The sequence below is a fragment of the Malaclemys terrapin genome, chromosome 2 (assembly GCF_027887155.1).
Source record: "Malaclemys terrapin pileata isolate rMalTer1 chromosome 2, rMalTer1.hap1, whole genome shotgun sequence".
NCBI lineage: Eukaryota > Metazoa > Chordata > Testudines > Emydidae > Malaclemys > Malaclemys terrapin.
This window is the reverse complement of record NC_071506.1, coordinates 275,855,954-275,868,360: the sequence shown is the minus strand read 5'-3', so window position 1 is coordinate 275,868,360 and position 12,407 is coordinate 275,855,954. Positions and strand designations below refer to the sequence as shown.

General features: G+C 51.9%; 1 long non-coding RNA gene across 1 annotated transcript; it reads right to left on the bottom strand.

The window, feature by feature from the left end:
- Positions 1-1,095: 1,095 nt before the first annotated feature.
- LOC128830812 (uncharacterized) lies at positions 1,096-7,403 on the bottom strand. Its single transcript, XR_008443693.1, has 2 exons — positions 6,663-7,403; positions 1,096-3,029 (listed from the first exon to the last, which is right to left on the bottom strand). It is a non-coding gene; the product is annotated as an uncharacterized LOC128830812 (long non-coding RNA).
- Positions 7,404-12,407: the final 5,004 nt, after the last annotated feature.

Below are 12,407 nucleotides of genomic sequence, written 5' to 3'. Positions count from 1 at the left end.
GGGAAGGGGGCTGGGTTCTCATTATCAGAGTCCGGGAAGCTCCTTCCTTAGCACTTGGAGTGGGGCACCAAGCTCTTTGCACCCAAACACGGACAGGGGCCGTTGAGAAGAGAGGGGCTTCTGGCCCTAGTGGGCACGGAGGCCAATGCTGCTCCCAACCTGCAACTGCCGGCCAAGTGCTCTCAGCTGGTCGTTCTGCCCTTTCAGGCTTTGGGTGAGCTAGTTTCTTTTGCGCGGGTTTTGGGGATTCTGGGACGGATTCACTGCTGTAGAGCCAGTGGCTAGGCCAGGTCTTTCTGCTGCCCCGTAGCTGGGCAGGGCTTCTCAAGCCAGTAAAATAACGGGTTCCTGCCCCATGTAGCTTATAGTCTAACTGGACTCAGGAAGCAGAATGGGGAGGATGAGGATCATGAAGTGGGCTTCTCCAACTAGCCCCCAGAGACTCCTTAAACCTATCATTAGGCAGCACAGCCCTCCCTAAACAGTCTGGTCCTTTGTTTACACTCCATTTATCCATCCCTCAGCTCAGGATATGCTGGTGGGGTGAGCTGCCTCTCCCCTGGGCGCATACAGCCCTCAGCATTTCACAGGCGTTGCTCAGGCCGTGCACAGTGTCCGGCTCTTAGTTAGCTTATCCAAGACTCTGAAAGACTGCCTGAGCCACACCCACTGCCAGGCCAACACAGCGCAAGGAGCTAAGCTGTGGGTATAAAGAGAACATGGGGAGGAGCCTGGGGAGTCACGGGAACAGGCGTAGTCTCTACAGAGAGAATGGGCTCTGCCTGACCACACCAGAAGAAGAGAAGATTGACAGAAAGGCTTAAGAGAAGAGGACAGCTTGGGAGATGTGTTGTCCAAGGGCTAGGGCAAGACCTTTCTCTGCCACCTTGTGGAAGCCACTTAACTCCTCCCTACCTCCTCGTCCCCATATTTAAATGTTAGCTAACATGTCCCTACTCCTCACTAGGACAGAATGCATTAATGTCTGAGTGTAAAATGCTTTGGATGCAAGACTCCGCTTAGGAGTGTTAGCCAAATGGGCTCGTTTCCCCCTGGAGCTGCCCAATTACCCCAAGGAGGCACGGGAGTCTAGAAGACGGCTTCAAGTTCTTTATTGATCAGTCAGCTGAGCGGGTGTCCCCCTCGACTCATGCCAGAGGGAGGAACACACCTTACAAGCGTAGAGCAAGCCTTTTTATACCCAGTAACAAATGACTTAACGTGCATACATTCTGCTGACCTAAGGAATTTTAAATTCCTTTCTAGGGGTAAATAGGATACATCTGTCTGGGTCCCCTTGACTGATTGCCTTTCCAGGGTCCAGGGGTAGGGGTAATGGGATACATCCGCTGGGCCTCCTTGCTGTTGGGCCTCTTTGATTGATTGTCTTGCTATACCTTTATATATGGGAAAAACAGCTGGGGTAATAGGCAAGTATTTGGCCTTTATTCTAACAAGGTTCTCCCCCCTTAAAAGCATTTTGAGAGCCTTATGGCCCCCAATCCTCAGCTTTTACCGGTTGATATAATGCCATCATGCGTTGGCGTACAATTTGATTAGCCATTCGTCGGACTAATGCAATTACACAGGGAGCCACTCTTGAGCCCCCCACTTTTGGGAGCTTCCAGCAATCAATGCGGAATCAACGGACCGCCTCTTCCTAATCAAGTCGTCATATACCTTAATTCCTAACTTATTTCCCAGAATTTGGGGTAGTAGAAAGAACAAGGGCCTAATGTACCCAACTTAACATATTCCTGACCAATTTGGAGGCAATCTCCGATAAGCGTGTTGCCCACATATCCAGTAATGGCCTTTTAGGGCCCATTGTCCATTCGCAAAGGGGCCATCCCAGGCTTCGGGGTAGTCCTCGGGGCCCGGTTCTTCGTAATACAAAGAGTTACCCATCTCCAGGGGTCCCCCTAATACAATAGATGTACCGTCAGGATTACAATAGTCACACTTCCAAGGCCCAGCCCCTTCCTTCCAAGCGCAATTACAACCAAATTTAGGGCTATTGGTAGTAGACCAAAAATGATTAAAATGGGTTACCCGAGTTCCATTAGAATGTTGCCATGCCCACTGATACCAGCGTACCACATGATCCTTACTGTCGGTATTATCTCGCTGGCAACTTAGAAAGAGGGCATCAAAGAACCCATCTTGTCCAACTGCCTAACAGCCCTTGCCGGTATGCTGTTGGTAGGAACAACTTACCCAGCTATGATTAGTGAGTTTTACGTGGGTTTGGTTCCATCGTCCCTGATATTTAGAACAGTCATACGTATGGCAACTAGGGTGATCATAGCAGTCAAATCCTAGAGATAGGGTCCAGTCACATTGGCTTTGGCCCACATACACCCCTTCTGGTTTTGTTCGGTTTAGACAAAGGATCCCCATTTCAAGGAATAGAGTCACCAAGGGCTACTATCCTCATCCCAAACTTCTGTTCCTTTGTGGACTATACTTAAATTACTGATCCACCATTTAGCTTGCACTGGCTGGGCTACCCAAGGCCATTCATTCCAATCCCCTGGACCTCCACAAACCCAGCAGCTACTAAGATTGAAGGAACTCGCTATTATTTCTTCCAGTTGTATAAACCTATTCTCCCAACCATAGCCGTGATAGACACCTATGAACAGAAATATCAATAATGAGTTCATTATTGCTTTTTCCTAAACAGTCCTTTTAGCCCATCGAGTCCTTGATACTCCCAGACGGTGTCTTCGCCCGTGCCACCCCGGGCTTCCGGGGCCGGGGCAGGCAGAGGGCTGGTGTCCTCTTCCATGGGATTGGTTCCCTGGTCAGGATTCAGAAACCGCTTTACCCGTGTATGGTGTGTCCATTTGTCACTCCCGAGAACTTTGACCGCAGTTTGGCTGATGAGCGAAACAGTGTGCGGGCCGTCCCACCGTGGTGTAAGGGGGTCACGCCTCCATTTCTTGACAAGGACCTGGTCACCGATCCGGAACGGATGCACGGTCTGGTCCAAGGGGAGAGCCTGGAATGGCGCCGCGTCGATGCAGCTGTAACAAAACAGATTGCAACCCGGAAACCTGTTTCCATAGTAAGTCATTTCCCACTTCCCAGGTTACATCCTCCCGGAATCCTGGGATAAGTATTCGGGGAGGGAACCCAAAGACCAGTTCAAATGGTGAAAGCTTAAGACCCTTACGTGGGGCCCTTCGAATGCAGTTAAGGGCGAGTGGTAACGCATCAAGCCACTTTAAACTAGACTCTGTGCATAGTTTAGTGAGGGTATCCTTGAGAGTTCTATTCATTCTTTCTACTTGACCCGAGCTTTGCGGCCTCCAGGGTGTATGTAGCTTCCATTGTATACCGAGTGCCTGGGACACCTGTTGCAAGACTTCAATACAGTCATGAGTGGGGCTGGTCTCATAGGAAACCCAAGGGTCAGGCAATAGGGTAGCTGGGTTGAGGGAGCTAACTGTCCTAAAAGTTAAGTTAGGGGCTAGCAAGAGCCCTACCTCATATCTGGTATGTCAACTGGGATTTAAATGCTTTTCCCCAGCGCCCGTCCCCAGTATTTGAGGCACCCCGTGGGGGACCACAACCTCAGTGTCCCCTCCCAGGGTCAACTTTTCAGCCTCCTGTACGAGGAGAGCGGTCGCTGCAACGGCCCGTAAACAGGCAGGCCACCCCTTGGCGACAGGGTCCAACACCTTTGAGTAGTATCCAATGGGTCGCCAGGTTGGTCCCGACCTTTGGCATAGAACTCCAGCAGCCACCCCTCCCCTCTTGTGAACGTATAGAGTGAACGGCCTCCGAGGGTCAGGGAGGGCTAGAGCGGGAGGCTGAACCAAGGCTTCTTTTAGCTCTCGAAATGCTTTTTCCATCTCTCTGGCCCACTGGAGCAGACCTTCTTTAGTTAAGGATTCATACAGTGGTTTGGCTCTTCCCCGTAGTCAGGGATCCAGAGCCGACAAAAGCCAGTCAGTCCCAGACAAGCCCTTAATTCTCGGGGGTGCCGGGGTTGAGGGCTATTAAGTATAACCTGGATTCTTTCTTTACCCAGACTACGACTTCCTTGGCACAAATGATACCCAAGGAAAGTGACCTGCTGCTTAACCAGTTGTGCTTTTTCCCTTGAGACCTTATACCCCTGTGCCCCAAGGTAATTCAGGAGCTTTACAGTCTGCTCTTTACAAGCTGTCTCTGTTTCAGTACTTAAGAGCAAATCATCGCAATACTGGACTATGTTACATGAGGGGTGTCTAGCCAGGAATGGGGCAAGGTCCCTTCTCAACTGGCTGCCAAAAATCTCGGGTGCACAGGTAAGTCCCTGTGGGACCACGGTCCAAAGGTATTGAGCTTTGTAGTGGGTATCTGGGTCCTCCCACTCAAAGGCAAACAGTCTCTGCTATTAACTTGTTAATTTGTCTTAGGTCCTGGGCCAACCGATACTGCCCATTAGGCTTAGGCACCCCCATTATTGGAGTATTGTATGGGGACGTGTCTTCCTTTAACCACCCGCACTGCAAAAACTTTTGAATCAGGGGTTTTAACCCGATCCGAGTGGTTAACTTAAGGGGGTATTGTCGAATTCGGACTGGGCTGCTTCCCTCCTTAAGAGAAATATGCACTGGTGTAGCATTCCTGGCTCGGGCCACGCCTCCTTCCTCCGCCCAGACCTTGGGATTTACCCCCCTCATCCCACGGCAGCTGGCTTCCATCACTTCCCTTACATTCCAGGGAGTGATCTCTAGCATTTATGAAAGCCATCTGGTAATTAGAGGCTTGTTGCTTAGGGATTCTGACTTCCATTGTCCCGTTATCAAATGAGATCTCCGCCTGTAATTTAGTGAGGATATCTCCTCCGAGCAGCGCTATGGGGCAGGAGGGACTGCAAACAAACTGATGGGAAATTTGACGGTCCCCTATTTTTTACTAGGAGAGGCAAAGTTTTTTTTTTTTTTCCAAAGTTGTAGTTTGTCCCTCTATCCCCTGGACTATGGCACGTCCCCAAGCTCTATCTCGGGGGGCCTTATTAAGGGGGAGCAAACTAAGAGTGGCCCCAGTATCAATAAGGGCTTCAATTGGGCGGCCCTCCACTTTAATTTTTACCGTGGGATCCAGGCTGGCAGCTTGTGCTGTCAGGAGGGGCCGCTGGGTCCCTCGGCTTCTCTATGGGGAAGATCCCTCCCCTGAACGTCCCGTGTTATTGTAAAGGAGGGGAAGGACCGGGTTTTGTTTTTACGTTCCTTTCCCATAGCCTGTCGCCGGGGGCATTCATTCTTCCAGTGCCCCTCTTCCCTACAGATAGCGCACTGGTTTCGACCCAGGCGGGGGTCCTGTCCCCTCCCAGGTGGCCCTGGCTTCTCCTTAACCTTGTCCCCCCTTTCTGCATATCCTTCTCTCAGGGCCATGGCCAAAACACGGGCCCCTTTCTTTCGCTCCTCATCATCCCTCCGATCATAAACCTTCATGGCTATTTCTAAAAGTTCCTCTATATTCTTGCCCGAAGCCCCTTCCAATTATATAGCTCACTAGTGGTAAAGGGAACATATACCATAGTGAGATTACCCTCAGGGGCTACAGTTTCCCGCAGTGGACACAAATAATTCTGTTGCAGGGGCCCTTGGAGTACCGGGCCACCCTTGCTCCTGGTGTGGTTAGACACCGGGGAGCTCAGAGAGATCGGAGGGGGCTCCCGTTTGGAAAAATCCTGGTTGCTTGGCTCACCCCTTTCAGCTGAGGCATTATCCTCAGAGATGTGGGGGGGATTTCAATTGAGGGTACCGGAGCCGGGAGGCCAGGATACAAAGGGGCAGGGGGCATAGGATCAGAGGCAGAGGGAATCACAGCCCGCAGACAAGATTTCTTAACAGGGAAACAGGGTTTCCTAACAGGGGCACGGGCCATTAAGGTTTTAATAGTTTGTGATCTACATTTTTGCAACCATGGGGGATGATTGGCCACAAGGTCCTGCCAAATATCTATATAGGGATATTGGTCCCAATGCCCATCCCAGGTCACAATGCTATGTACTGCTTGTACAACCCCTGGTTTGAGCGTCCCTCCCTCGGGTCATTCCACCCCGAATGTCATCCATTCAAGAGTACAGAATTTTACAAGCTTGTCTTTACATAATACAATTCCATAATTAGCCTGGCGTCTAAACGCCTTCCAGTTATCCAGCATACATCCCAGGGGTGTCCAGGAGAAGGTGCTTTGTCCGGACCCCATTATGCTTTACCCAGAGTTTTCCGAGACAGAGATATCAAGAGGGGGAAGAGGTATAGATCTAGTTCTAACTCAGATATCCGCTGGGTCACGAGGTTCGGCTGACCCCCCTTGCAATCAAGATATCCTGGTCATCGGGTTTCCCCTCGCAGGAGTCTTGGGGCGGCTGAAGTCAGCTTAAGCCTCAGACCTGTCAGCAGCACTCATTCATCTTTCACACAGATCCTTTAATCAGTTACAATCTCGGTTTCCAACACACCATTAAGAGGAGAAACAAGATTACCCTTCCTATAAACAAGAGTAATCCCTGAGGTTGCTCCAAGTCCCAATAATTGTTAAAAACGGCCCATGGACTTGTGGAGTTAGTTACGTTACTCATTGGCCGTTATTTGCTTACCCTTTAACCAAAAACACAACAACAAGACATTTACAAAGCTACAATAATGTTAACATACCTTCCCGTATACAGGCTGCCTAGGGGATTTCCACTGTCCAACCCACACCTCGGGGGCGTTATTCCTCAAACCCAGGAGGTAAACGCACTTACCGCCCGAAGTGGCCGCGTCCGGCAGTCAGACTTCCCCTTCTTCTGAAGCCGTCTTGCTTCCGTGTCCTTCAGAGTTCTCTTTAGAGAGGACACAGCCGCCCCGGCCGATTGTGACGATCCGAGGCCCGAGCAAAGCAACAGCTCGAGGTGGCCACTCCTCGGAATCGCCCTCGGCCGTCGGTCAGTGCCCTCTACAGGGAGAGAAGTCCCGGCGGAGTCGCCATTTGTTAGCCAAATGGGCTCGTTTCCCCCTGGAGCTGCCCAATTACCCCAAGGAGGCACGGGAGTCTAGAAGACGGCTTCAAGTTCTTTATTGATCAGTCAGCTGAGCGGGTGTCCCCCTCGACTCATGCCAGAGGGAGGAACACACCTTACAAGCGTAGAGCAAGCCTTTTTATACCCAGTAACAAATGACTTAACGTGCATACATTCTGCTGACCTAAGGAATTTTAAATTCCTTTCTAGGGGTAAATAGGATACATCTGTCTGGGTCCCCTTGATTGATTGCCTTTCCAGGGTCCAGGGGTAGGGGTAATGGGATACATCCGCTGGGCCTCCTTGCTGTTGGGCCTCTTTGATTGATTGTCTTGCTATACCTTTATATATGGGAAAAACAGCTGGGGTAATAGGCAAGTATTTGGCCTTTATTCTAACAGGAGGAAGGATCATTTTGTGTAATTGGCACAGGACTGGAAGTCACGAAAGCTGGTGCTTCTGTGAATTTACCTCCATGACCTCGAACTAAATCAGCTCATCTCCCTGTGCCTCAGTTTCCCCATCTAAAAATGGGGATAGTGCTTCTTCCCACCCACGCAGGAGTATTGTGAGAATTAGTTCACAAAGATTTGCGAAGTACCGCCAGATCACGGCCTGGAAGGAACTGCGTGCGTCAGCTAGGTCCAAGCTACAGAAGTGGAGTTGTGTTTTGCTGCCCTGGGCAGCAGAAAACAATATTAAAGCCACACGATCCAGGAACTTCCCTCTCATGGTTTCCCTTCTATTGTGGGGGAGAGTGGTAAATACAAAAATAGGGGGCCTGATTCACCGTTTATGTCCCACTGGTAGCATAAAGGAGCCTTAAAGTGGGTGGGAACAGCTCCCTGAGAAGATTCCCTTGTATAGGGACCACCTTAGCTGACATAAGGGTTATAACCCATTCCTGCTAGCAACACCTGGGTAAAGGGCAAATTAGGGGCATGGCCAGAGTACAATGCCCTGGGCCTAGTCTCTGCTCCCCTGGGCCCACAGAGGATGAGAAGAAACTGAAAAGTTGAAAATTAGAGCAGCCCTGAGGCTGCTCGAACTTACACCAGAGGGCTGGATAGATCCATGCATGACCCCAGAATAGAGTATAGAGAGTTTAAAGCCACTTTTCCCTTCCCATGCAGGAATGAAATAACTAAGAATATGGGCCTGGGGGGTGGGGGGAGGGGAATGGAGCAGGCCACATCCTCGAAGATGCCTAACTCCCATTGAAATCAATGGGAGTTAGAGGCCTAGATACCTTTGAGGGTCTGGGCCTAAGTGCCTTGTTTGGCCCCATCCTAGAAAGTCAGCCATGCTTGCTTGCACACAGCTGTTGGCTAGTTGCATTCAGCAACTACACGCTGTAGAACCATTAATCAAATGGACTCATATGAGGGGGGAAAACACACAGGAACCTGACCGCTGGGTGCTCTCTCTAATGAGAGCGGCTACAAGGAATACACCAGCCAGAGTGGCACCATTCCATTAACCTGTCCTTCAGAGCTGACTCGCCGGGGGAGGTATTTTGAATTTTGACAGTGAAATGCTCCTTGTGGCTTTATGCAAACACTGAAAGCACCTAGAACACGCAGCCTGGTTACCTTCCTCTCTGTGCACGTGCGATCTGAAAACTGTTCCCCATTGTTCCCTCACAACAGCTCCACTGGCGCAAACAGCCCCACTCTCCCCCTGCCGTCGGCCTTGAGACATGTCTCTCATTTCCATGAATACACTCTGACTCACTCGGCCGATTCAAACGCGCAAAGACACACGCCAAGCCCAGCCGCCTGCTGGCGCTGGCGTCATTTGGGCCCACTCAACTCAGCGAGGAAACCTTGATGGAATGGCCTTGTCAAGTGCTCGGGGCTCCTTTCCCCTCGGCTCGCCAATGACTGTGTCTTTCAGAGCAGGACACGGGCCGTCTCTTGCGCTCACGGAGTTCTTAACCCCGGGCCATAGCCACAGCGTGCTCGGGGCGCCTGGGGTTAGAGCCACAGAGGGCCCAGGGCTGCGCTCCTGAAAGGGGCTGAGCTCCCACTGAATTCAATGAGCGTTAGGCACCCAGATACCTTTGAGCCGCTGGACCTTAGGCCCCTACTGCCACTTTAGGCACCATTAAGCCCCTCAAAGAGCCTTGCTCTGCTGTGTCTAATCTTGGAGGGATCTAAATTCCCTAGCTGGCTAAATTTCTGCCAGTAAAGTCCCCATGCTTCAGTTGCCACTGCAGGGCATTCACAAAGCAGGTGGTTCTCAACCCAGGGGGTCTGTGAGCCCTGAACTCCCCACCATGAGGCTAAAGTTGGGAGCGTGGGGCTAAAGCCTGGAGCCCTGGCACCCCACAGGGCAGATGTCCCAAGTCCCGGCGCCCTGCAGAGCTAAAACCAGGAGTTCAAAGCCCCAGCATCCCACGGGGCTAAAGCCAGGAGCCCTGAGCCCTGGCACCCAACAGGGCAGAAGTCCCAAGCCCGGCACCCTGCAGAGCTAAAGCCAGGAGCCCCGAACCTCAGTGCCCCATGGGGCTAAAGCAGGGAGCCCGGAGCCCCAGTGCCCCACAGGGCAAAAGCCCCGAGCACCCTCCCTTCCAGTGACAGAAGCCCCCCCCAATCCCCCTCCACTGGACCCTGGGATTTTTATAGCATGTTGGAGGGGGAGGCTCAGAAAGAAAAACGTTGAGAATCACTGCACAAAGCCATGTATGTCCTGATGCCACTGAGTTGCTTGACAGCTGGCTCACTCTTAAGCCTCAGTGGTAGGATTGCCACCCTCCCGGTTTTGCCAGGGGTCTCCCAGAACTGGGGTCTATCTCCTGGAGGCTACTGAAGCCAAATCGGGAGATTTTAGCCTGCTAAAAGTCCGGCAGCACATCGGGGCTAGGGCAGGCTCCCTGCCTGTCCTGGCCCCGCGCCACTCCTGAAAGCGGCCGACACATCCCTGCAGCCCTGGGTGGGGAGAGGAGGTCTCCACGCGCTGCCCCCGCCCCGAGCACTGACTCTGCAGCTCCCATTGGCTGGGAACTTTGGTAAATGGGAGCTGCTGGGACGGTGCCTGTGGGTGGAAACAGTGTGCAGAGCCCCCCTGCTCTCCCGAGGGGCTGCAGGGACGTGCTGGTTGCTTCCAGGAGCGGTGTGGGGTCAGGGCTGGCAGGGGGCCACCGACCGGGAGCCACCCAAGGTAAGCACCTCCCAGCCAGAGCCCTCCCCCCAAAACCCCTCCCCCAGCCCTGAGCCCCCTCCCACACCCAAACTCCCTCCCAGAGCCTGCACCCCACACCCCCTCCTGCACCAAACCCCCCTGCCCCAGCCCTGAGCCTCCTCCAGCACCCAAACTCCCTCCCAGAGCTTGCACCCCCTCTTGCACCCTAACCCACTGCCCCAGGCTCAGCCCGGCACCCCCTCCCACACTCGGAGCCCCTCAGCCCCAGCCCATGGCCCGCTCCCCCTCCCGCACCCCAACCTCCTGCCCCAGCCCGGTGAAAGTGAGTGAGGGTGGGGGAGAGCGAGCAATGGAGGAAGGAGGGATGGAGCAAGAGGGGGTGGGGCCTCGGAGAAGGGGTGGGGCCTCAGGCAGGGGCAGGGCAAGGGTGTTTGGGTTTGTGTGATTACACAGTTGGCAACCCTACTCAGTGGGCTTCTCAGTCTACCCAGCCTGTGAGGCCTGAGGCAGTAGGCGTTCTCAGAGCCCCACAATGCCTTTGTGGCTTTAGCTCTTTGTGGCTAATCATTGCGTTAAGCGCCATATGTTCTGGCTAAAGCTTTGGCACCAGCCCGGGGTGGATTTTACGGAGAGTCAAACTAAGCGGCACTCTGTGGCCACCACAAATTTTGTTGTGAGAAACCTTGATCTCCGGGACACTAGATGCCACTCAAAAACAGAGGGGAATGAGTTCTCTAGTCATGTAAGCCTTTTGCTTACATGTAACGAACGTAGATGAGCTTTGGTAGAGTTTAAGGGTAGGTATGTTGGGCCAGAACCCCAGCTGGTGTGAATCACCAGCACCAATGAAGCTATGCCCATTTACACCAGCAAAGTGTTTGGCCCAAAGTTACGCATACGGTATCCTTTGCTGAATATGGATTTTCCTCTCTGTTCTCAATAGATGTTGCTTTAGTACAAACCATGTGGTGGGCGACTAGGAATCTGACCCTTTTTTGCCTTCCTCTGCAGCGTGGGGCACGGGTCACTTGCTGGAGGACTCTCTGCACCTTGAGGTCTTTAAACCACGATTTGAGGACATCACTAGCTCAGACATAGGTCAGGGGTTTGTTACAGGAGCGGGTGGGTGAGATTCTGTGGCCTGCGTTGTGCAGGAGGTCAGACTAGATGATCATAATGGTCCCTTCTGATCTTAAAGTCTATGAGAATCCTAAGGACATAGAACAGCCTGGAAACCCACAAGAAGGTCTGTCATAAGGAGGGTGTCTAGACTCTACTGTGCCTGGGATTCTCAGTCGAAGAGGCACAGAGGTGATCATGGAGTCATACTGGGTATATAAGGAGTTTACGGTGTCAAGGGCAAAAGCCGAGCGAGGAGGAGGAAGAGGGTGTAAGACATCAAAGGCGAACTCCTCAGCACGTGTAACTAGTGTTACACTGACTTATAGCATGGGAGGTGCTGGCTCTGGGTATAAAGTGGAATTAATTGTATGAGCGTTTTGGGGAATGGCTGATTTCAGCTGGTTATTATTTTTAAAAACCTTTGCGAGTTTATACAGAAGCAGGGAAAAGCAACAGGTAACAATGAGATGAAATATTTTTCTCCTCCAGGGACTTTTATTCTCAATCCCTTTCTCTCTCTTCCCCTATTTATATTAACTGAAGCTGAGATGAGTCACTGCATTTGCAGGTGCATTGGTTACCTTGAAGTAAATCTGAACCATCTGCTTCCTAGTGGCTTATTGTGTTTGTATGGGGGCACCGTCAAACAAGAAGCACTGGGGGCCTGGTGGAAGAAGGTGGATTAGCTGTATGGGACAAAAGCCTGGAGGTAGTGCAGTGAGGTGGCTAATACAGGCCAAGGTTTCAAACAAGCCAGCACAAGAGGAGATATTGTAAGCTGGAGACGAGTGGGGAGAGAACAAAGAGGGGGAAAAAAAGGCAGGCTAATTATATCTAGTCAGTGCAAAGCCACAAATTTCTTTAGCATCGTTCAGTACTGGATTCTGCAGGACTTGAACTTCTGTGGCAGCAGGAAAGGTAGAGAAACGTGGAGGAAAGCCAAGAATTATAATGAATTGGAGATTGAGATGGCTACAGAATTGCCTTTGTGAAACCTCACAACTCAAGGTTGCAGTCAGTCTCTAGAGACAGAAATGAGACCAAACGTGGGGGGCACCTGCTGAGTACGGGGGTCTTACACATTCTTCTGAACCATCCGTACAGTCCACTGCCAGACACAGGATGCCCCTCA